The sequence below is a fragment of the Stenella coeruleoalba genome (genome assembly GCF_951394435.1).
Source record: "Stenella coeruleoalba genome assembly, chromosome: 14".
In the NCBI taxonomy this organism is placed as follows: Eukaryota; Metazoa; Chordata; class Mammalia; order Artiodactyla; family Delphinidae; genus Stenella; species Stenella coeruleoalba.
The window spans coordinates 28,040,994-28,066,985 of record NC_137160.1 but is presented as its reverse complement, the minus strand read 5'-3'; positions in this window follow the sequence as shown (position 1 = coordinate 28,066,985).

Genomic DNA, 25,992 nt, shown 5'->3' with positions numbered 1-25,992 from the left:
CTGGAAACGGGGCATACTAGGAAGCAGCAGGGAAGAGTGGGGAGGAGCCAGGATGAACCTGTGATTAGAAGGCCTGAACTCAACACTCTGACCCCTCACCCGGCAGCCAGGTGGCCTTGGCCTCCCTAAGCCTCAGGGAAACAGACAACAGTGATGGCCCCAACCTCGTGGGGGTGGTGGCGAGGATTAAGGGAGACGATTCATGTGAAGCCTCTGACATAGTGTCCTGTGCATTGTAGATGCTCAGTAAGTGACGGCTTTTATTATTAACTAAAGGACACAGGGGAACAGCCAAGGTCATTCAACCTGCCACTTTACATTTGACCCAATAGTGAGCCACGATCCGGTCATAGCCAGGTCTGTAGGGTCCTCTGTTACCCTTCAGTCATCTGCACACTCTGTCTCCTCTTGGGTCTTCCACGTGCTGAGTGAGGCAGCACCACAGTGCATGTAGGTAAATCCCCACTGTGAGCCTGAGGCTGGTGGCGGGTGAGCCACGAACCCCCGGGTACCAAGGTCTCCGAATAAGCGAATGCAGCACCAGGAGCACAGTGGGTGCGGCGGAGCCTGCCATGCAGTGAACCCACGACACACACCAGCCCTCAGGGAAAGGCTCGCTAAACAGAGTAAGCTCTTTATAACAGGGCTTCGCTTTAGATTTGATGAAAAGAGTGTCCATGCTCAGAACCAGCTGAGAAGGCTCAAATCAGCCCAAGGTGACTAGCGCTGCCCGGCCTTTTCCCAATATCTCTGATAACCAGGATGCTTCATGAGGTTAGTTGACTGGTTGGGAGAACATATTTTTAAATAAATGAGATATCAGAAGACATTAGAACTCGAACACCTAATAACGGAGTGACCTGGGCAGAATCATTTGTCTTTCTGGAGGGTGAGTTTCCTCCTTGTTAAAGGGTAATGACTACCTGGCCTCCCCAGCAGGGGTGCAGGGTGCAGAGTAACGTGGGGCCTTATCAGGAAGCTGAAAACCTGAGTTCCTGTCTGACCTTTTCTACCAATTAGCTGGCTGACTTTGGGTAACTGTCTCAGTCTCACTGGACCATGGATTTTCTAGCTCCAAAAGGAGGGGCTTGGCGTAAATAGGCTCACAAGTCCTCGTCAACTGGGAAATCCCATTGGCTTCTGAGAGAAAGTGGCAGGTCATAGCTGTAACTTGGTTTACGGAACTGCACAGCATCCTGTAAATGTAAGGTCCGCTCCTAGCCTGGTGGTACCAAGCATGCTGTCAACCTTTACTGAAATCAGGTGGATGAATTAGTTATAATATTTCAATTAAGGTAGGTTCAAATTCTACCCTTTAAGAAACAGAAACAAAGAAATTAAAAATTGGATGTATGCTATGTTAAGGTATAGGGGTGTGTTGCGGGGGGAGTGTGGGTGTGGGTGTTGGGGGTTGTGGTAGAGGCACTGTGTACCATTTACAATTTCTATTTTTTGCTGCTCGTTCCTCACCACTGTGAAATGCTGGAAAGTCTGGAGGGACATTTGCAAGTCTGCCCAATGTCAGTTCCACTCGTAGAGCAGTCCATCTTCTTTGGAGTGTGTGTGACCTTTGCAGGTTGTCACATCCTGGGCATGGCCCCAAGCCGTCCTCCAAGGGAGCTGGCATGGAGGAGCGGGCCTTGAGCTGCGAGGCAGGGCAAGCAGCAGTTTCCGGGCCCTGTGCCAACCTCCAGATAATTGCCAGCAGCAGGAGAGAGGTAGTGAGGTTGGCAGAGCCTGTCTGAAAGATCAATGGTCCCCTTCTCACCACTGCAGCATCATGGCAGGGAGGAGAGCTGGGAAGCAGAGATGCATGTGGGGAGGCGGGGAGAAGGGAGAGTCAGGATGAGGGAGACCGATGGAAACAGAAGATGAAGGGAGAGCTAGAGAAGCATAGAAAAGCAAGAGCTGGGATCACAGAGATATGAGCTAGAGAGAAAAAAACAGTACATAGCGTAAGACAGATGGAGGAGAGCCAGAGACCAAGAGAGAACCGCAGACACAAAAGGAGAGGAAGAGAGCGAGCTCTGTCTTGAAGTGGCATCGCATCGTTTGCCTCGGGAGCTGTATGGGGACCATCGAGAGAAGTGGAGGCTCCAGAGCCAACTGCATATGTGTGCAGAGGGAAAATAGGACAAAGCACCCAAACCTGCTGCACTTCCTCATCAGGCCTCATTATTGACAGCTCGGGTGGCAAAGGGAGTTTAATGCAATCACCAGTTTGCTTCACATTCCAGTTTTGTCCCTTCTCTCCCAGGACCAGGCAGGGTAGTGAATGGCAGAGCATCCATGGAAGGGCTCCTACCTCTGGCCCAGGAGGTGGCGGAGCTGTGGCAAGAGGTGGACTTCAACAGGGGAGAAGCCAGCCAGCGGCTTGGCTGGCTGAGAAGCGGCCATACAGGGGTGAACCTTGAAGCGGTTAGATGTGCTGGAAGCAACATCGCTAGGCAGGAAATGGAGGTCATTGTCAGACTGTAAATAACAGAGACCTTGACTGGGTAGGAAATGGAAAGAAATGTATCCTCCTAGCTTTCTAGGTACATAAGACCTATCAGCCACGACAATGACTAGCATTTATTGAGCACTTAATTGTGGGCCAGGTGTTGGGCTAAGAACTCTTCACAAGCTGTGCATTTTGTCAGCCATACCTTGATAAAGTCTGTCATTTTTTAACCCCACTTTGCAGATGAGCCCTGCAGCGTGATTCCACGTGCTTGTCCCAGTGAGGCCAGACCTTACTGGTTTGCACCAAGGTGCACAGACTTACTCATGTATGATAATATTCCCTGGCCATCCACTTGGGTGAGACTGTGCTAGAACTTGGTTGGTGGGAAAGTATGGTGGTGGTGGGTGGAGGTGAAGAGGGGGCAGAAGGAAAAGACGACGGACAATGACAAAGAGAGACAGGAGAGCTGCACTCAAGGGCCTGCCGCCTACTGGGGGATAGATGGTGTGTTCATTAGTAGCTCTTATTAATATGAGTTGCTGAAGATGAAGGCTGAAAGAATGTGCTGAGGCTCCCCAGGCACGACAAGGCCTGCCACACAGCACGAGTTCCTTCTGAGCCAGGCCTTGAGGTGTGAGTTCAAAACATGAGATTGTGAAGTCAGAGAGAAGGTGGCTTCCAGATGGATGGAATTGCCCAGGCAAAGGCACAGAGGCTGCAGAAATAGACTGCAGTTGGGGTAACTTATCTCCTACTTTGAACAAGCAGGGGAGCATAAGAGATGAAGCTAGGTGGGTAAGTTGAGGTTGCACTGAGGGGAGGGTTAAATTTAGATGAAGTGGGCAGTGACAGAAGATGTCTGGGAAGAAAGAGAGGCAGCCTAGCCCTCTACATGACCCTGTGAATGAATGCATGGCCACATTCCCTGATTCTTTCACTTAACAAATATTCATCAAGCACCCAGGGCATGCTTGGCCCTGTGAAGACAGATGGGCACATCAGTGAACAAGGCAGGCAGAGTTCCCTGCCTCGTGGGACTCTCATTCTTGCAGGGAAACCTATCTATGCCTTATCTACCAATGATCGGACAGTGGCCATGTGGACAGGACTTTTATGGTTCATAAGCAGATAGGAATCAACCCCCTAGTAGACCCCAGTTCTACATTGTAAAGATACTTGGTCTTGGGCAGCGCAGCCAGGGACTTCTTATAAGAGAAGTTACAGACAGAAGGGATTATACTAGCAGGACTCTCTTGGTTGCAATTAACAAATTAAATTGGCTTGAGCAGTAAAAGGTGATTTATAGGCTCATGTAGCCAACTCCAGGAAAACCAGGGGTGGGAGCTGGCTTCATGAATAACTAGATTTGGGGATTTTAATTCCACCCATCCCTCTATCTCTATTTACATTTCTCTGTGGATGTTATGTCATTTCCTCAAATTGGCTGTTGTTGAGGATTTGGCATTAGTCCCTACAGCTTCACATCCTGATGATTCAATAGCCAGATAGGAAAGTTGGCTTCCTCTGTCCAGCTCCACTTGGAAATTCCTAGGGAAGGGCTCTGACTGGCCTAGCTTGGGTCACATGGGCACCCCTTGGGCCAATCTGATAGCCAAGAAGATGAGGTTCTATGATGCAGCCAGGCTGGTTACCTGTTCCCCTTTAAGGCTAGTAGAGACATAAAAGGGAATAAAAATAATAGATATCTGCTACTAGGATTGTGACAACTTAAAACCCACTTTTTTTTTTTTTTTTTTTTTGCGGTACGTGGGCCTCTCACTGTTGTGGCCTCTCCCGTTGCAGAGCACAGGCTCCAGACACGCAGGCTCAGCGGCCATGGCCCACAGGCCCAGCCGCTCCGCGACATGTGGGATCTTCCCGGACCGGGGCACTAACCCGTGTCCCCTGCATCGGCAGGTGGACTCTCAACCACTGCACCACCAGGGAAGCCCAAAACCCACTTTTTTTAATGGACAGTTATACTGAGGGATGACCCCAGCATCTCTCCAAAATACATAATAAAATGTCACTGTTACTCAATTAGTCTGGGGCATAAGTACCACTCTCCCACTCCACCCCCATGAAAGATAAAGTGATACCATTGAACAATTTAGAAAAAGAAAAAATACAATGTGAATGAACTCTCTTGGAAGAAGATAAAGTGGAAAATTTTAAAGATACAGTGCAGGGGTGGGGAGAGTGGTCTCATTCAGAACAAAACCAGGTACCTGCAAGTTCCAGAGCTGCATGAACAGAGCCTCCTGCCTGCAAGCCCAGAGTATCAAGGCAAGACTCCCACTTCCTCTCCCACCAGCTACAACCCCCACCTCCCAGTAGGATTGGGAAAGTTGGTCAGGAACAGTGCCTTCAGCTAGACACTCTTCATTAGCTGAGAAGGCCAGCCCTGCAGGAAATCCCAAGCTGAGGAACAAGAACAATTTGAAAAGATGCAGGAGGCATTAAGCCAGAATTGTTCTCCAGGGGGTGGCAGGGCTAAGTGGAAACTCAGGCGAAGAAAACCAAAGGAGATGGAGTGGGGCCATCATTCAGGAAAGAAAAAGAACACTTACTGTCAGGGGAGAGGGCAGTATCTTCACAAGGAAGGAGAAAACAAAAGCAAAATAAAGAGACATTTTAACAAAAATCAATTTTTTAAAATACATACTCATACTTCCAGAGAGAAGTTCTAGAAACCTAAGGTAGAGACACAGCTTTCTCTGATATAAAGAATATAGGATGGGGCTTCCCTGGTGGTGCAGTGGTTGGGAGTCCACCTGCCGATGCAGGAGACACGGGTTTGTGCCCCGGTCCGGGAGGATCCCACGTGCCGCAGAGCGGTTGGGCCCGTGAGCCATGGCCGCTGAGCCTGCGCGTCCAGAGCCTGTGCTCCGCAATGGGAGAGGCCACAGCAGTGAGAGGCCCGCATACTGCAAAAAAAAAACAAACAAAAAGAAACGAATATAGGACTGGAAACAGAAACTGGGGGTCTGGCCTCACTTGCACCACTGATGCACTCACTTTATTTCCTTGTTTGTAAAATGAACTGACAATCCCCATCTTGCATATGATACAGTATCATGTGGGGGTCCACCAAGATGATGGATAGGGAAGCAGTTTTTAAAATATTAAACAACTCTATTTTAATTAATTAGGCTAGGTGAATAATTAGAAAGTGACAGTTAGAAATTGGGTCACTATAATCCTGCAAGGGAGGGGGCAGTGAAGGAGGCTGTTTAAGGCTTAGGACTCAGGTGAGCTGGTATCCTGCTAAAAGACACAGACAGAAGCAACAGATTCTGTATGTTTTAAAAAGCATATATGATTGCTGAGCACCTACTATATTCTTGATTCCTTGCAGGATGTCAAGGACAATGTAGAAAAAGCACAAGATATCATTCCTGAGGCTTACTGTCTATCAAATGAGATAAACATGTCCAAATAAATGCAATTCATAGCACAAATTATGATAAAACCAAGCTGGGTGTTGGTAATAAATATCAAAAGAGCTCGGAGTAGAGATCATGGGCTAGTGGGCTGGGTAGGTTTCCCTTGCAGTTGTTCTTGAAGAAGGATTTGGATGTGTAGGCAAAGAAAGGGGAGAGAAGGTGAGGAAGTTAATTAAGGTGCATGTCAGCAAGGCCCTAGTGATAACATGTGTGCATGGAATCGTTGGAGGGATTGTTGGTGTGGCTGAAACAGTGTATGAGATGGGAGTGATGGACAACCATTTTGGAAGGGCATCATGTCCAGTTGCAGAAAGCTTCGACATCAGTTGAAGGAATTGACTGTAAAAGAAAGGGAGCCTATTGGAGACCTTGGAGCAAAGGAGCTAGCTTGACAAAGTGGTGCTTTAGGACGATGGGTACAGGCGCAGAATGCTGAATCAGCAGGAGGGGTGAGGCTGGTGGCAAAATACTCAGAGAAGAGGTGCTCAGGAGTGCAGGGGGTGATGGCTGGGTGTTACAGAGGGAGTGGAAAATAATAGGGAAAGAGATGGCAGGACTTAGTACCTAATTGCATATGAAGAATGAGGGATGATATGGAGTAAAGATATCTCAGTTGCCTCAGTCCTAAAGAACTGGGTTAGTCACAGTGAGGGGTCAGTGTGCACTAACTGTGTCCTGTGCCTGGCAGGGGTTGGAGGCGAAGAACGTTTCCCAGAAAAATGGCATGATCATGAAGTCTTAAAGTTTACCTCCGCCTGTATCAGCTGGAGTAAAGAGCATTCAGAGAAAGGAAACAGCATGGGCTGAAACAAAGTCAAGGAGGTGTGGAAAAGAGAACTCCCAGTTGTGGGGATGTCTCTGAACACAGGAAGAGTAGAAGACTGGAGACCTAGGCACGGTCCAGAGCACAGAGTAACTTGGCCTTTATGCAGTGTGTAAGGGGAGCTATAGCAGGACAGAGACTTTGTCAAATTTTCTTGTAGCTATTTGTACAAATAGAAGGAGTTGAAAAGGATAGATAGTCCCAAGAGAAGTGTAATGTGACTTAAAGCATTCTCTGATTGAAGTCTGCCCTAGTGACTGCCAGGCATCACATGGGTGGCTGCCAGGCATCACTTGGGTGTATGCCTCCTCATGTACCCCAGCCCAAGCTGAGCAAATGCTCGCCCCACTCACTCTGTGTCACAGAACGGCACTGAATGTGGGGCAGCCACGACCAAAGAGAAGACTTGGCTGTGGACACAGAGGCGACCTAGTCCTAGGGCAGAGCCTGGCTGGAGTAGCAGTAGCCACTGTTGGCACTTGCTCAAGCAGAGCATTAGAAGCAGCCCAGAACTCTGGCAGCAGCCCCTCAACCACAGTTTATGCCCTGATATACTCTGAGAGTCCAGGCAGGCCCAGCCTGCCCTGTGATATGTCTCCACAACAGGGCATGGACAGCAGAGGCTGGGGGCAGTGATCTGCTCTGGGGGTCAACAGGGACTTGCACCTAATGCTGCCCAAGTCTTCCTCTGAGCATAGTCAGGGAAACAATTGTGGGCACCTGCACAGGCAGCACACAGGAGAAATCTTGGCCTTTTTCTGTGGCTGACACAAGCAGAGAGACTGCCTGAGCCCCCCCTTGTTTCAACACTCCTTTGCTGTGGGGCAAGGGTCCTGGTGCTGGGAGAGGGGAAAACACACACTTCAAGGAAACAGAGACAGCTTGGGATCAGACCCCACCCCTGATAGGGTGGTGATGGCCACTGAGCAGAGGGGAAGTCCTGCCTCACACCCGGTTCCAGCTTTAGCCCCTCCATCTCCAGCCCCACCCCCCACCAAGGTGAGAGCTGCCAGCACACCCTGAGGAAAGATGTGACTTGTGTCATGTCAAATCCAAGTCTCCCACCAAAGACATTGGGCACACACAGTCTGTATAGCGATGTCCACACATGAGAACAACCATTCAAGACGACAATAGGTAACTGTTTCACCTGAATTCATAGAGACAGAAAAAGTTAAAGCAAAATGAAAAGGGAGAAAAACTGCTCTCAATTGAAAGAGCAAGAGAAAAACCCTGAAAAAATAAATAATTAAACAGAAATAAACAATTTACCATATAAAGAATTCAAGGCATTGGAAATAAAAATCTTAGCTGAATTATGGAAAACAATAGATGAAAACAGTGAAAATTTTAACAAGGAACAAGAAAATATAAAAGGACCCAATCAGAAATGAAAAATTCAATCACTGAAATAAAAAAAAACACTAGAAGAAATGAATAGTTGACTAATTGATACAGAAGAAGGCATAAGTGATTTAGAAGATAGAATAATGGAAATCACCCAATGAGAACAGCAAAAAGAGAAACAAATTTTTAAAAGTGAAAACAATTTAAGAGATCTCTGGAATAACATTAAGTGTACCAACGTTCAGATTATAGGGGTCCCAGAAGGAGGAGAGAGAAGTGGATCAAAAATGTATTTGAAGAAATTATGGCTGAAAACTTCCCAAACCTGAAGAAGGAAACAGATATCCAGGTATAGGAAGCATAGAGGGTCCCAAACAAATGAACTTAAACAGACCCACACCAAGACACATCATAATTAAAGTAGCAGAAGTTAAAGATAAAGAGAGAATTATGAAGGCAGCAAGAGAAAAACAAAGAGTCACATACAAGGGAATTTACATAAGACTATCGCAGGCCAGAAGGGAGTGGCATAATGTATTCAATGAGCTGAAAGGGAAAAAAAATCTGGCAACTTAGGGCACTCTAACCAGCAAGATTATTATTTAGAACTGAAAAAGAGATCAAGAACTTCTCAGGCAAACAAAAACTAAAAGAGTTCATCTGTACTAAATCGGTCTTAAAAGAAATTTAAAGGGTCTTCTCTAAGGGGAAAAGGAGTAAGATTCTATAGGAAATGGAAAATGTCACTAGGAAAGGCAAATATATAGTAAGGACTGAGGAACAACCACTTAAAAATCCAGTAGGGAGATTAAAAGACCAAAAAGTTATAAAATCACCTATCTACAATAAAATATTAAGGCATAAGAATGAAGATGTAAAATATGCAGAATGTGAGAGAAGGGAATACAAATGTAGATCTTTTAGGATGTGTTTGTACTTAAATGACTACTAGTTTAAAACAGGCAGATATTGTTATAGATCAACATATATGAACCCCAGGGTAAGCACAAATCAAAAACCTGCAATTGATACACAAAAACTAAAAAGAAAGGAACATAAGCTTACTACTAAAGAAAATCATCAAACCACAAGGCAAGAAATAAAAAGTAGAAATAAACAGAGAAGAACTACAAAACAACCAGAAAACAAGTAATAAAATGCCAATAAGTACAAATCTATAAATGATTACTTTAATGTCAATGGACTCCAATCAATGGGCTCCAGTCAAAAGACATAGGGTGGGGCTTCCCTGGTGGCTCAGTGGTTGAGAGTTCGCCTGTCGATGCAGGGGACACGGGTTCTTGCCCCGGTCCAGGAGGATTCCACATGCCATGGAGTGGCTGGGCCCGTGAACCATGGCCACTGAGCCTACGCATCCGGAGCCTGCACTCCGCAACGGAAGAGGGCACAACAGTGAGAGGTCCACGTATTGCAAAAAAAAAAAAGACATAGGATGTCTTTTTTAACTGGGTTAAAAAAAAAAAAGAGATCCTTCTATATGCTGCCTACAAGAGACTCATTTCAGAGCTAAAAGTTCACACAGACTGAAAGTGAGAGGGTAGAAAAAGATATTTCATACAAATGGAAATGACAAGAAAGTAGGGGTAGCAATGCTCATATCAGGCAAAATACACTGTAAAACAAAGGCTATAACAAAAGACAAAGAAGGGCATTATAAAAGGATCAGTACAAGAAGAGGATTTAATGCTCATTAACATATATACACCCAATACAGGAACACATATACATATAAAGCAAATACTAGCAGATATAAAGGGAGAAATTGACAATAATACAATAATAGTATGGAACGTTAACACCCCACTTACATCAATGGACAGATAATCAGACAGAAAGTCAATAAGGCAACAGCAGTCTTAAGTGACAAAATAGAGCAGTTAAACTTAATAGATATCTATAGGATATTATATGCACAAAACAGAAGAATACATTCTTTTCAAGTGCACATGGAACTTTCTCCAGAGTAGATCACATGCTAGGCCACAAAACAAGTCCTAACAAATTTAAGAGGACACAAATTATATTAAGCTTTTTTCTGACCACAGTGATATGAAATTAGAAATCAATTACAGAAAGAAAAATGGGAAAAGAACATACATGTGGAGACTAAACAATATTATACTAAAAAATCAATGGGTCAGGACTTCCCTGGGGACACAGTGGTTAAGAATCCACTTGCCAATACAGAGGACACAGGTTTGATCCCTGGTCTGAGACGATCCCACATGCCACGGAGCAACTGGGCACCACAACTACTGAACCTGCACTCTAGAGCCCATGAGCCACAACTACTGAGCCCGCATGCCACAACTACTGAAGCCTGCATGCCTAGAGCCCATGCTCTGCAACAAGAGAAGCCACTGCAATGAGAAGCACACGCAACGCAACAAAGAGTAGCCCTCACTTCCTACAACAGGAGAAAGCCCACGCACAGCAACAAAGTCCCAACACCGCGAAGAAAATAAAATAAAATAAATAAATTACAAAATAATTTTAAAAACCCAATGGGTCAATGAAGAAATCAAAGAGGAAATCAGAAAATATCTCAAGACAAATGAAAAAGGAAGCGCAACATTCCAAAATCTACGGGGTGCAGCAAAAGCAGTTCTAAGACAAATGTTTATAGCGATACAGGCCTTCCTCAAGAACAAGAAAAATCTCAAATAGACAACCTAACCTACCACCTAAGGAAATTAGAAAAAGAAGATCAAGCAAAGCCCAAAGTCAGCAGAAGAAAGGAAATAATAATCAGAGAGGAAATAAAATAGAGACAAAAAAATTGAAAAGATCAATGAAACCAAGACCTGGGTTTTTTGAAAAGATAAGCAAAATTGATAAACCTTTAGCCAGTCTCACCAAGAAGAAAAGAGAGAGAACCCAAATAAATAAAATAAGAAATGAAAGCAGGATACAATAACAAAAAAATCATAAGAGAATATTACAAGTTGGACAACATGGAAAAAATGGACAAATTTCTAGAAACATACAATCTGCCAAGACTGAATCAAGAAGAAACAGAAAATTTGAACAGACCAATTACTAGTAGTGAAATTTAATTTATAATTTAAAAAAAAAACCCAGCAAACAAAAGTCCAGTACCACCTGGCTTCACAGGGCAATTCTACCAAACATATAAAGAAGAGCTAATACCTATTCTTCTCAAACTATTCCAACTGAAGAGGATGGAACACTCCCAAATTCATTCTATGAAGCAACCATTACCCTGATGCCAAAACCAGATAAAGACAGAAAAAAAGAAAATTCCAAGTCAATATCTTTGATGACTATAGATGCAAAATCCTCAACAAAATATTAACAAAGTGAATCCAACAATATATAAAAGGATCATACTCCATGATCAAGTTGGATTTATTCCAGGGCTACCAGCATAGTTCAATATTCACAAATCAATGTGATACACCACATTAACAAAAAGAAGAATAAAAATGACATGATCATCTCAATATACCAAAAAAGCATTTGACAAAATTCAACATCCTTTCATGATAAAAATTCTCATCAAAGTGTTACAGGGGAACATATATCAACATAATAAAGGCCATTGACAACAAACCCACAGCTAATATTATATTTAACAGTGAAAAGCTGAAAGCCTCTCCTCTAAATTCAGGAACAAGACAAGGATACCCACTCTCACCACTTGAAAGTCCTAGCCACAGCAAACAGACAAGAAAAAGAAATAAAAGACATCCAAATTTGTAGGGAAGAAGTAAAACTGTCACTATCTGAAGGTGACATGGTACTTTATATAGAAAATTCTAAAGTCTCCACCAAAAAAGCTATTAGAACTAATAAATGAATTCAGTAAAACTTTAGGATACAAGATTAATATACAGAAATCTGTTGCTTTTCTGTACACTAATAATAAACTGTCAGAAAGGTAAAGTAACAAAACAATTTTATTTAAAAATCACCTCAAAAAGAATAAAATACTTAGGAACAAACGTAACCAAGAAGGCAAAGGACATATACTCTAAAAACTATAAAACACTGATGAAGGAAACTAAAGATTATACAAAGAAATGGAAAGATATTCCATGCACTCAGATTGGAAGAATTAATATTGTTAAAATGGACATACTACCAAAAGCAATCTACAGATTTAATGCAATCCCTACCAAAATGTCCATGATATTTTTCACAGAATTAGAAGAAATAATCCTAAAATATATATAAAACAAGAAAAGACCCTGAATTGCCAAAGCAATCTTGAGAAAAAAGAACAAAGCTGGAGGTATCACCCTCTCAGACTTCAGACTGTACACGAAGCTACAGAAATCAAAACAGCATGGTACTGTAACAAAAACAGACACATGGACAAGTGGAACAGAATAGAGGCCCAGAATTAAACCCATGTGCTTATAGTCAATTAATCTATAACAAAGGAGGCAAGAATATACAATGGTGAAAAGACAGTCTCTTCAATAAGTGGAGCTGGGCAAACTGGACAGACACATGTAAAAGACTGAAATTAGAACATTTCCTTACACCTTATACCAAAATAAATGCAAAATGGTTTAAAGACCTAAATGTAAGACTTGAAACCATAAAACTCCTAGCCGAGAACATAGGCAGAACATTCTTTGACATAAAACAGCAATATTATTTGGAATAAAAGCAAAAATAAGCAAATGGGACCTAATTAAGCTTAAAAGCTTTTGAACAGCAAAGGAAACCACCAACAAAATGAAAAGACAACGTACAGAATGGGAGAAAATATTTACAAATGATATGACTGACAAGGGGTTAATATCCAAAATATATAAACAACACTTACAACTCAATATAAAAAAAAGCAATCCAATCAAAAAGGGCAGAAGACTGAAGAGACATTTTTTCAAAGAAAACATACAGATGGCTCACAGGCACATGAAAAGATGCTTAATATCACTAATTGTTAAGGGAAATGCAAATCAAAACAATGAGAGATTATCTCACACCTGTCAGAATGGTGATCATTAAAAGGTCTACAAATAAGAAATGTTGTAGAGGATGTGAAGAAAAGGGAACCCATGTACACTGTTGGTGGGAATGTAAATTGGTGCAGCCACTATGGAAAACAATATGGAGGGTCCTTAGAAAGCTACACATAGAACTACCATAAGATCCACCAATTCCACTCCTGGGTATATACCTGGAAAAAAGAAAACACTAATTTGAAAGAATACATGCATCCAATGTTCATAACAGCACTATTTACAGTAGCCAAGATATAGAAGCAACCCAGTTTCTATCACCAGACAAATGCATGAAGAAGTTGTGGTACGTATATACCATGGAATACTATTCAGCCATAAAAAAGAATGAAATTTGCCATCTGCAGCAATGTGGATGGACCTAAAGAGTATTAAATCTAGTGAAATAAATTAGAACAAGAAAGACAAATACTATATGTGGAATCTAAAAAATAAAAAATATGAATGTACATAGCAGAAGAGAAACAGACTCACAGATACAGAAAACAAACTAGTGGTTACCAATAAGGAGAGGATGGGGGAGGGCAAGATAGGGGTATGGGATTAAGAGACTATGTACAGGGACTTCCCTGGTGGTGCAGTGGTTAAGAACCTGCCTGACAATGCAGGGGACACAGGTTCAATCCCTGGTCCAGGAAGATCCCACATACGAAGGAGTAACTAAGCCCGTGTGCCACAACTACTGAGCCTGAGCTCTAGAGCCTGCGAGCCACAACTACTGAACCTGCATGCCACAACTACTGAAGCCTGCATGCCTAGAGCTCATGCTCTGCAACAAGAGAATGAACCGCAATGAAGAGTAGCCCCCACTTGCCACAGCTAGAGAAAGTCCGGGTGCAGCAAAGACCCAAACAGCCATAAATTAATTAATTGATTTTTAAAAAAGAGACTATGTATAAAATAGATAAGCAGCGATGATATGTTGTACAACACAGGAAATTATAGCCATTAGTCCAACCTCTGTTACTATAAAAGATTTTACTATTATAATCTGTAATAATCCGTGAAAACATTGAATCACTGTGCTGTACACCTGAAACTAATATAATGCTGTAAGTCAACTATACTTGAATTAAAAAACAGCATTCTCTAATTCCTTTGAACTGAGGAAATTATATTAGTCTTTTACCTTTCATGTGTCTCTGCCTTTATTTTTATATGTGTTGCCTTTCAGCTTAATAATTTGCTGCTATATTCTTTGGTGCGTAAATACTCATAATATTTAGAGCAGTACTATAGATTGCAATAAAGTTCCCATCTTCGTGTCATTATACTGTTTTGTGCACTGAATTCAACTTAATTTGATATGTCTGATACTAAAGTTGATCTCTAGTTTTTGTTTTTGTTTGCTTGATTGCCTTTGCCCATTAGGTCTCTGCCCATCCTTTTATTTTCAACTTTCCAGTCATTTTGTTTTGTCTCTTGTACACAGCATACAATTTTCTTTTTTGTTTGTAATTTAAGCTAAGAATCTATTTCTTTGGAGTGATACATTTTTTCCATTTATATTTTTTCATTTGCTAGGTATGCTTGGACTTAGTTGTAACGTTATATGCTTTCTGCTTTTATTTCACCTTATGGTCTGTGTTTTGTTTTGGTTTTTTTTTTTTTTTTTTTTTTTTTTTTTTTTTTTGCGGTATGCGGGCCTCTCACTGTTGTGGCCTCTCCCGTTGCGGAGCACAGGCTCCGGACGCGCAGGCTCAGCGGCCATGGCTCACGGGCCCAGCCAATCCGCGGCACGTGGGATCCTCCCTGACCGGGGCACGAACCCGCGTCCCCTGCATCGGCAGACGGACTCTCAACCACTGCGCCACCAGGGAAGCCCTGTTTTGGTTTTAAATTTGGTTTATGTGGGGGTTCATAGTTATAGTTAAGAAATTTTTAATATTTTTCATTCTTTAAGTGGTTATCTTTATAATACTAAATATAATATACTTAATCATGTATATCCTTAGTAGCTATTGTCTATCTTCTTGACAATTAAAGATTCTCTAACCTGGAAAAAAAATGATGAAATTTACATATTTCTCCCATTTTTCATTTTTCTATTCTACCCAATTTTAGTTGATGGTGGTGATGATGTTGATGATCATGATAGTTCTGCTAATCTTGTAATCTCACAATTCTAAATACAGTTCCCTGTATTACTTGATTCATTAGACCTAATTGGTAAATTTTGGCCCTTGGCTACCTCCCACCTTGTATCTCCCTTCACCTTCTGAATTTTGTCAGTTTCCATGTTTTTCATGGCATTACAGTTCATTAAAATTTACATTGTTTTGTGTAACCATAATTGTCACAGTTGTTTGTTTGGGTTTTTTTGTCTTAATCCTAAATTGTTAAAAATGCAACACCTATCCTTGTGCCATAGTTTTTCCATCCTCCTTCTACTGATTGATTGAAGTTCAGCTTATAGTTTACTCCAGACAAGATCCTGGTAACCACATTTTCTGGGTTATTAGATATTTGGTGCAGCATTTATACTTGAACAAAAGTTTGACCATAGATGTTTTTTTATTTAATTCTTAATGAGGTTACTGTAAGCATGTTCCACTGTCTTCCAGCATGGCATGTTGCTGTGAAAAACTCTGAAACCAACCTAATTTTCACCCTTTAGAAAAGAAATTTTGTTTTTGTTTTTGGTTTCGTTTTATTTTGTTTGTTTCAGTTCTTTGTTTGGATGGTAAAAGAGTCTTTTTTTTCCTTTTAGGTTATTATTTTTGTATCAACTTTTCCTGAGATAGTTTACATTTGGGGTTTTGTTTGGTTTAGTTTGGTTTGGTTTTGCTTTGTGTGTAGATTTAAATATCTTATTTCTGGAAAATGTTTTGTGATTCTATTTCTCCAAATATATTTTCTATTCTTTTCTTTTAGTAAAAAGATCACATATAAAACAAGTAATGTTTGGTCTTTTTATGCATATGAATAAGTCTATTGTCTCTTTCATCTTCCATAGCTATCAGGTTCCTTTTCTGATCCTTTTTAACTACTCATTTCCATTTTGCTTTGCTGACTTTACCAATCACGTTCTTAATCCTACTTTTGTATTTTGAGCAAGTGGTTACCTTTTTGTTACCTCTGATGCCTCCCTAATTTTTGTGATGACTTTTCTTCTCTTCCACTTCTTTCCTGAGCTCTTCTAGCTCATTTTTTGTCTCTCAGTTGTCTTGACAATGGACTTCTTGAGCTCTTCCTTGAGACTTCTTCCTTGAGCTCTTATTTTATATAAGTGATCTTTATCATTGAGGTTTTTTTTTTAATTTTTTGTTTGCTTATGCTCATTTGGCACAATTTCCTTTAGCTCTATGGCAACACAATTTTGTATATGTTGTCTATTTGTTTTCTCTAATTATTACCTTCTTTTCTTACAGTATCTTTGTAGAGCTCTTCTGATAGTTTCTTTTCTATTCTGACTCATATTTGACTGAGTTGAGCTCTTTCTTAACCAGCTGTTTTGCATAGAGTTTATGGGGCAGGGACTAGGCTATGATAGCATCCAGCAGAGAGCCTCTCTCATTTACAGGGATGCACTTTATGATACTCAGGGTTGTGTGTATGCATATGTGTACATGTTGATGTAGCCTTTACTTCTTTCCAGAAGAAAGAAGAGATTGGCAGTTGCAAGACTGGTTATTATTGAACCTATCTTCTCCAGTCTGCCTCCCACCCCAACAGACTACTTCCTACAGAGATGGCATACCTAGGTATTTTCTTGTTTATACCATCTCCCCTTCTCCTCAGTGGAGCCAAACAGGGTCCAGAGATGCTCTCATAGACAGCCTATTCACTGTAGACCAGTTGCTCCTCAAAAGATGTTGTTGATTCTGTCTTCTTTGATGAAATTTGAGCTCTGCCAACCTCATTTAAGGTCTTTGGTTTCAGACATCTTTCAACATCCACCTGCCCCTGGTTGAAACTTTAATTTGGCAACCCTTCCTCAACAAAGGTGAAATTTGCATTTCTATTTTTCATTTTTCTTGTTTTGGAATGAATTCAGAAAGAAGTGGGCAGGGCTGACTTAATACTGCCATCTTAAAAGTAGAAATCCCTGTAAGGCTGTACACCCCTGTCTTGCTCCCCTTGATTCTACAGCACCTAATACTATATCTAGGAAAAAGAAGATGCTGAATAAAGCCTTGTTAAGTGAAATGAACAAATAAAAGAATGAACATTCTCAAATGTAATTGTTGAGACATGATTTAAGGCCTCTCTTCAAAAGAACTTCAGCAACTAATTCTCCTAGTCCTCCTTGAAATAGCATTAACAAGGTATATTTCCCAGTGTGTTTCTCAGGGCTCAGAGATCTCCTGCCCACATTTCTCCCATCTTTCATTACATCTTCTTAGCATCCTGCTCTTACTCACTACTAAGCCAAGTCAGAGTACCTAGCACAAATAAACAGTGAATTCTGTAGGACACTTTATATAATGGGTTTTTTTTCCTTTCTAGTCTGGTATCTAGCTTCCACTTTTATGGATGCATTTTGAATTTGTTTCTCCATGGCTTACTTCTGAAATTGGAAAAGCTCCATATCTTTTTTATTATAAATCATCAGAAAACTAAAGGAAGAATGATTCCATTTGGTAAGGAATGGAGATAATCATCACATTTCCCACAACAATGGGCCCCCAAGTCCTACAATGGTCTGGTCTCCATCCAAATGTAGCCAGGGAGGAAGGATGCTTTGAGAAATGGAATACCATGAGATATGGACACTCATTTCAGACCTTGTGAATTCCATGGGGACTTCAGCATGGGTGAGATCTGAGAAAAGAACAGACTGGCTCAGTAAGTAGAGCTACCCAAGTCCAGGTCTTTCTCTGGTTTTCCTTTCAAAAGAGAGGAGACTTTGACTATGAAAGAATCTACTTCATAAGGCCCCTTTGAACAAGAAGTCTGTTTCAGAGTATTCTTATGTCTTCCCATTTGGAATATAATAGGCATCTGAGAAATATATGTGTTAATTTCTTTTTTAAATTTTTATTTTATATTGGAGTATAGTTGATTAACAATATTGTGTTAGTTTCAGATGTACCGCAAAGTGATTTAGTTATACATATACATGTATCTACCCTTTTTCAAATTATTTTCCCATTTAGGTCATTATAGAGTATTGAGCAGAGTCCCCTGTGCTATACAGTAGATCCATTTTGGTTATCTATTTTAAAGATAGCAGTGTGTACATGTCAATCCCAAGCTCCCAATCTAATTTCTGATTTTCCTTGGGTCTACAGGTAAAACCAAAAATTGTCTTACTTGCTCAAAACATGTCAGGTTTAATCCCTGACAAGATGCCTCATTCCTTTTAGAGATCTTCACTGGATGTTTCCCTTTATTCTCCTTTGTCTTGAGTCATTCAAACTCCTCCAACATGCTCATGCTCTGTACCCTTTCCATTGCTGAGCTGACTGCAATTGTCAGCAGACATAGAGTCAACAGACATGCCAACTGCCTATGGGGTGTCCATGCCAGCCTGCAGGACAAAGAGGAGTAGGCAGCAGGAGAGAGAGGGCCTGAAAGAGGCACATCCAGAGTCCATATTAGTATTCCTAATGAAAGCACAATGACCAGCCATCTCTACCCACAGCCAACTGTATCAGTGTCCTTTTTTCAAGTTGTCCATTTACATTACCCCTACAACCCACATCACCAAAGCAGAATTCCTTCTTATCTGCCTGAAAACCTATGTCCACCCCCACCCTACCCCTAGGGTAAGGTTTTCATTGCAGGCACCAAGCATCTTTGTTTGTCTGGAACAGTCCCAGTTTGTCTGGTGTTCTGTCCAACTAAGCATTTGTCTCAGATAAAAGTGATTTCTGTGTGATAAATTGTATGTTCTCCTTAGTTTAATTTCATGCTTAATTATCAAAAGGCAGCGTGAGTCAGAATGCCTCTAGTTATAAGGAAAGTTCTTCTCTTCTTCCCACCTTTGTAGAACGAGGCTGGCAGGGACCTGAATTCCAGGCACACAAACAACCTGGGGCAGATAATTGGGGAAAAGTTGACTCTAGCAGGGTTGCCATACAGGCTCAGAGAAATTCTATGTGAGGTTGAGGGAAGAACTAGACCAGAGGTAGGAGGGAGAGACAGGACTCCAGGTTCAGGGGAGATGCTTTGGTATAATGCAATACCCAAGTCAGAAACAAGGGCATATATGAAGGACAGGCATTTTGCACAGTGCTCTCTCCTCCCTCTTTGTGCTTGCACATTTCAGCCCATAAGGCACCAGTGGTTTCCCTCTGTTATTTCATTTATGGCAATAAATTTAGGTCTTGCATCGGGTTGTAATGGTGATCTATGCATGTCATCTACAATAGGCATGAATAATGAATCCTATTTTATTTCTTAATTAAGAATTTGAAAGTACCGCAAATTACTGCAATTAACATGGATTTTCTTCCTCATTTATTTACTTATTTAGATGGCTGAAATTGCACCCTTAGCTTAAACCAACCGCAGGGTTCAGAGCCTGTTAAAATATATAGCATTCATTAAAATATTTATTCTTTCCCAACAGTGAAGTTGCAATTTGGAAATGGCGGTGGTATCTGTGTATGCAAAATGCTTCCAAAAAATATGTCTTTTGAATTCAGTCCATCCAGGGTGGTAACTTAAAAAGTTGAGTTTACTGACAATCCTTTGTGTGACTGAAATAAACTAAGATTTTCAAAATAGCCCATTGTTACATTGACTTCAACAAGCATTGTTTTCCTTCTCAAAGTTCCTGAGGAAGATAAGCATTATCACATATTCAGAAGTTCAGTGCTCACTGAAAAATAAGAATAATAATTTGAGGGTGGTTGAATTCATTTGACTGAATTCAAAACAACAGTACTTTGAATAAACAATTTAGCATCAAATGATCTAGTAGTTTTGAATATTCAAACTTAGTCTTCATTCTCAGGTTTTTTATTTTGATTTTGGTTTTGTTTCCAACTGGTTTGCATGGAGACACAGCTCAGGACAGAGTGGTTGAAATTAACCAAAAATATGCTTCAGAAACGTAAACCCTTTGGTGTGGGCCAGCAACCACTCCAAGCTACAGCCAGCAGGGGTGTAAATTGGTGCAATCCTACCAGCAAGCAATTGGGAATAGCATCTTTAAAGACTTACAGAGTGAAGTAAGTCAGAAAGAGAAAAACAAATACCATATGCTAACACATATATATGGAATCTAAGAAAAAGTAAGGTCATGAAGAACCTAGGGGTAAGACAGGAATAAAGGCACAGACCTACTAGAGAATGGACTTGAGGATATGGGGAGGGGGAAGGGTAAGCGGTGACAAAGTGAGAGAGTGGAATGGTCATATGTACACTACCAAATGTAAAATAGATAGCTAGTGGGAAGAAGCTGCATAGCACAGGGAGATCAGCTCGGTGTTTTGTGACCACCTAGAGGGGTGGGATAGGGAGGGTGGGAGGGAGGGAGACGCAAGAGGGAAGAGATATGGGAACATGTATACGTATAACTGATTCACTTTGTTATAAAGCAGAAACTAACACACCATTGTAAAGCAATTTTACTCCAATAAAGATGTTTTAAAAAAGAAAAAAAGACTTAAAAGATGCAAATCCTTTAAAATCCAGCTATTCCACTTCAAGGAACTTATCTTCAGGAAGGAATGAAGGGTGTGTACCAAGATTTAGCTACAATGACATTCATTGCAGCCACGTTTATAATAGCAAAATAAATAAAATAAAATAACCAAATGTGCAGCAATAAAAGATTGAGTAAACCTTACACTGGAATACTAAACAACTACTAAAAACTATGTGTTTTGTATTAGTTATCTCTGGCTGCATTATCCCAGCACTTAGCAGCTTTAAACAGCAAACATATCTCAGAGTTTCTGTAGGTCAGGAGTCTATGAGCACAGCTGAACTGGGTCCTCTGACTCAGGGCCTCTCCTAAGACTGCAGTCAAGGTGTTTGAATCACTTCAAGGCTTGACTTGGAGAGGATCCACTTGGAGGCTCATTCCAGAGGGTGTTGGCAGGAACCAGTTCCTCTGAGACTGTTGGTTGAAGGTCTCCCTCAGTTCCTTGACTCAGTTCCACTGCCCTCCTTTCTGCAGGGTGGTTCACAATATCACAGGTGGTTTCCCCACAGTAAACAAGCCAGAGAGCAGGAGAGGGTGAGCAGGTCTTTTTGTTACCTTGTCTCAGAACTGACATCCCATCACTCGTGCCATATTCTACCAGTTAGAAGTAAGTCAGAAGTCCAGCCCACACTCCAGGGGAGTGGATCACACAACAGTTAGGACGCAGGGGGCAGGAATCATCGGGAACCATCTTAGGAGCTGTCTGCCATACAGCTGAAGTTTATTTTTTGGCAAAAGATGTTCATCATATCTTATTCAATGAATAAAAAGCAGGTCACAAAACAGTATGTGCCGTAAACCAGTTTTGTAAACTAAAGTAATAGAGAAATATATATCCATATATATAAATATTCATGAAGCAACCTATAAGGGTTCCATGGGTTAATAGTGGTTACGTCTGGATAGTGAGATCACAGAAGAGTTTTATATCTTTTTTCTAATGTGTATTTTCTACCTTTTCTAAAATGAACGTGTCCTGCTTACAATTTGAAAAAGAGTAAATGTTATTAAATTTAAAAACAAAGCAATTTGAATTCTCTAGACTTCTTGTTTCTGACCTCCACTGTCTATCTTTACAGGACTGTTTCTTGCTTACTGCTTGAAGTCAACTAATTAGAAGTTCACAAGACTCTCTACAGAACGCATTGATCTCACTGTGACCGAGGAAATTGTGAGTATGTTCTAGAACTTGTTGCTGTCTCTGTGTCTTCTAAAACAGCTGTTACCACCTGTAATGCTACCATGGAAAACTAAAATTATTTTTTCCCCTCTGAGGGCACTAGGGCCAATGGGAACTGTGATTGACCCGAGAGAGCCGGGTCCTGTGAAGATCTTTTTCCCCTCGAACCTGTGTCTTAACAGCTCAAGTCTGGTTGCTTCCAGATACGAGCTAGTATGCTCACGTGGCAGCCATCTTCTCTGCAAAATTCCAAAGAGATAGGTTCTATTTACATGTAAAAAATAGATGAACAGATCTGACACTGCTGAACATATTTGCAAGTTTGAAAAGGGGGAGGGGCTGGGTGAGTGAGAAGATAAAGTCATTAATAATCCCCACACTTCATTAGTTTTCCTGCCTCACGCCACCAGGAGGGCCTGAGTTGGGATGCCACTGGTTCAGGGTTGGAATGATGTCTCCAGCAATGTAAATGTTATCTTAAGGTCACTTACTGATGAAAACTACTGTTTTGCCAAACATAGATTTATTGGTTTCTTGACAAGCAGGCCAGCTGCTCTACAACTATATATAGCACAAAGAAAGCTGCTTAGCATGGGTGATGTGGTGCCCACAGGGAAGGAAGTCAATGGTTTCCAAGATGGCAGGGGATTGGGACCAGGTCGGAGGTACTGGTGGATCTCTTTTCACTGGAATCTATAGTACAATAGCTAGTATAACAGATAACACTCAAATCTTGGTGCTTTAACACAATAGATTCATTGTTCCCTTATATAAGGCCCAAATGAGAGTTTGTCAAGGCAGTGATTCAGAAACCGAGGTGCCTCCTATCTTGTGGCTTCACCGTCTTCTAGGGTCTTTGAAGTTTATGCTGGATCTTCTGCATCTACCTGGTTGACAGGAAAGAAGAAAGTGAGAATGGCACACCCACCTCCTACCCACCTTGGCCTACAATTGACACACATCACATCCCATTGGTGAGAACTAGTCACATGGGCCTCACCTTGATGAAAGAGGCCTTGGGTAAATTCCTGGCTGGCAGTCACTTCCCCAAAACACCACTCTGTGGTGGGAGAACACACAACATGGACTCTGTCAGGAAAGATCATAGTGCTAGAAAGTTCTTGCTGAGGATATTCTTAGTGGGCACTCATACATCAATCATAGAGCAGGGATTAGTTGACATATCAATGACTCTTTGCATAGTGGATCATTCTGCCTTATATGAAGCAACTTCTAATGCCAACCATACTTCCTTCTCATGATTAAGACACACAACAAGCCACTGTAGCAAGGCTCTAAAGGGTCAAGGTTGTCCTATATTGGAAGTGCTAGGTGTACCTGCCAACACTAGAAGGCTGCAGAAGCCACTGAGGGCTCAAGATAACAGTTTTAAAACCACAGTTCTGTCTCTCTTAGTTTTTTGCCTTAGATTTTTGTTGTGTAATGTGAAAATAACATGGTCTAGCTCTTAGGATCTTTGTAAAGCCCCAAGGAATCAATTCAAGAAAGGACACAGTACACATTTTCTCAACACCAGCAACTTCTCCAACAAGTATCCCCACACGATGAATAATCTCAGAAGTGCCTTCCCAGCACTACCACAATTGCTGATTCTTGTGATATCGTTGTTAGTACTAGGCTTCACTTACAATGATAGCACCATCAATAAAGTCATAACATTTCTCTCCCATGACAACCTTATAGAGTTATAGGAAAGGAAACTTACTGTTACCACCCATTTCACCGGCGAGAGAACTGAGCCTCATGGAGCCTAAGTGATAATCTCCAAGATCACATTATAGCCCAGTCAGAGACACCAGTTGGCTCTCAAACCCAGATCTTTTAGATCAAAATTATACTACTACACCAAATGTAACATGAGATCTTGTTGGAATGAATGGAATCATTGAGGAGACCTAGTCTCACCCTTCATTGTTCAGATGAGTTGGAGATGCTTTTGAGGGTTTTTCCTTTTTGTACCACTGGCCTAAGGTTGTCTTGTCTCCTTCAAGGTTAGTCAATCTAATTGCACCTGGGTTGGGGGATAGGGGTAGGAACAAGTAGCAATGGTGTTGGTGATGTCGTTTTACAGAGGCCATGATGTGCAAGGCTCCTGGCAGTTGCTCCAAGCAATATGAGTGGGGCCAGGAAGGAGGCAGAAGGTGTGCTTTTCCTCCACTCTGATACAGGTGGACACATCATCGGCCAGCATCACCAACCCCAATGAGATGGGTAACAGCCTGGAATCCACTTCTAGGTTTCTTAGGATTTTCTTTCTCATCCATTCAACTCTTTGGCCTTTCCGCAGCTAACTTTAATGACTAATTTTTAGTGACTTTATTCTTTCTATTGAGAGCAAAGAAAGAACTGTTTCTGGTGGCCTTAGGTTTGCAGTATAAGGTCCTTGGAGACAGGGTTTGACCTTGCTTTGGGTGACCCAACTGCCAGGAAGAGTGAGCTATAGTAGACTTGGATCTTTGTGTAGAGAGCATCCCCAGGCCCAGGCCAACAGGAGGGTCATTTAGACTCTGTAAGACAGGGCTCCCTCATCTGTCTAATCAGGTGGATGATGCCTGCCCTCTCCACCTCCCCCACTTTCTTAGGGAAATACTGAGACCTTGGGGCTCAAACAACTAAATAGACAGAAAGTGCTTTGAAAAACAACATGCTAGATAAATGCGGCAAAGAGTCATCATTATCACCGTGCTATTGCCATTATTATTTTGAGGTCAGCTCAGCTTTTCTTAACACAGAGCACTTAATCAACTGGCAACTGTATTGGTTTCCCACAAGGAGGTTGAAGGGGCCAAGTGAGGTTTTATTTTTATCCCATTTTAGAGTCTAGTTTTTTCCATCATAACAACTATGTCTAGTGGGTTTATAAGTATTGTAATTACAGACACATTTTATTATACTTACTCCTAACAAAAATCAGGCTAAGGACATTTTTTTAAATTCTAAAAATGGTGGATTTCCCTAAAGGCTGAGTTAACTTTTACCAACAGCTAGAACACTGCTACCTTAGATTGCACCTGTAAGTTTGGTACCTACTTTTAATGAACAATTTTCAGCATAAACAAAAAAATTTTAATTATACATGCAGGTCCACTAGTGAGAGAAAAATGACAAAATCCACTGGTCATCAGGGTTTAGTTCATAAATTGTTCACCAACTGAGATGCCTTTTTCGTATGGTTATGAAGAGTTATGGGAAGAAGAAATTTAGAAATCAGTGTGAAGACAGACTAGACCGGTCAGAATGGCCATCATCAAAAAATCTAGAAACAATAAATGCTGGAGAGGGTGTGGAGAAAAGGGAACACTCTTGCACTGTTGGTGGGAATATAAATTGATACAGCCACTATGGAGAACAGTATGGAGGTTCCTTAAAAAACTAAAACTAGAACTACAATATGACCCAGCAATCCCACTACTGGGCATATACCCGGAGAAAACCATAATTCAAAAAGAGTCATGTACCAATATGTTCATTGCAGCTCTATTTACAACAGCCAGGACACGGAAGCAACCTAAGTGTCCATCAACAGATGAATGGATAAAGAAGATGGAATATTACACACAATGTATACACAATGGAATATTACTCAGCCATAAAAAACAGTGAAAGTGAGTTATTTGTAGTGAGGTGGATGGACCTGGAGTCTGTCATACAGAGTGAAGTAAGTCAGAAAGAGAAAAACGAATACCGTATGCTAACACATATATATAGAATCTAAGAAAAAAAAAAAAGGTCATGAAGAACCTAGGGGTAAGACGGGAATAAAGACACAGACCTACTAGAGCATGGACTTGAGGATATGGGGAGGGGGAAGGGTAAGCTGTGACAAAGTGAGAGAGTGACATGGACATATATACACTACCAAACGTAAAATAGATAGCTAGTGGGAAGTAGCCGCATAGCACAGGGAGATCAGCTCGGTGTTTTGTGACCACCTAGAGGGATGGGATAGGGAGGGTGGGAGGGAGGAAGACACAAGAGGGAAGAGATATGGGAACGTAGTATATGTATAACTTTGTTATAAAGCAGAAACTAACACACCATTGTAAAGCAATTATACTCCAATAAAGATGTTAAAAAAAAATAGACAAGCAAACAATGTCTCATTAGAAGG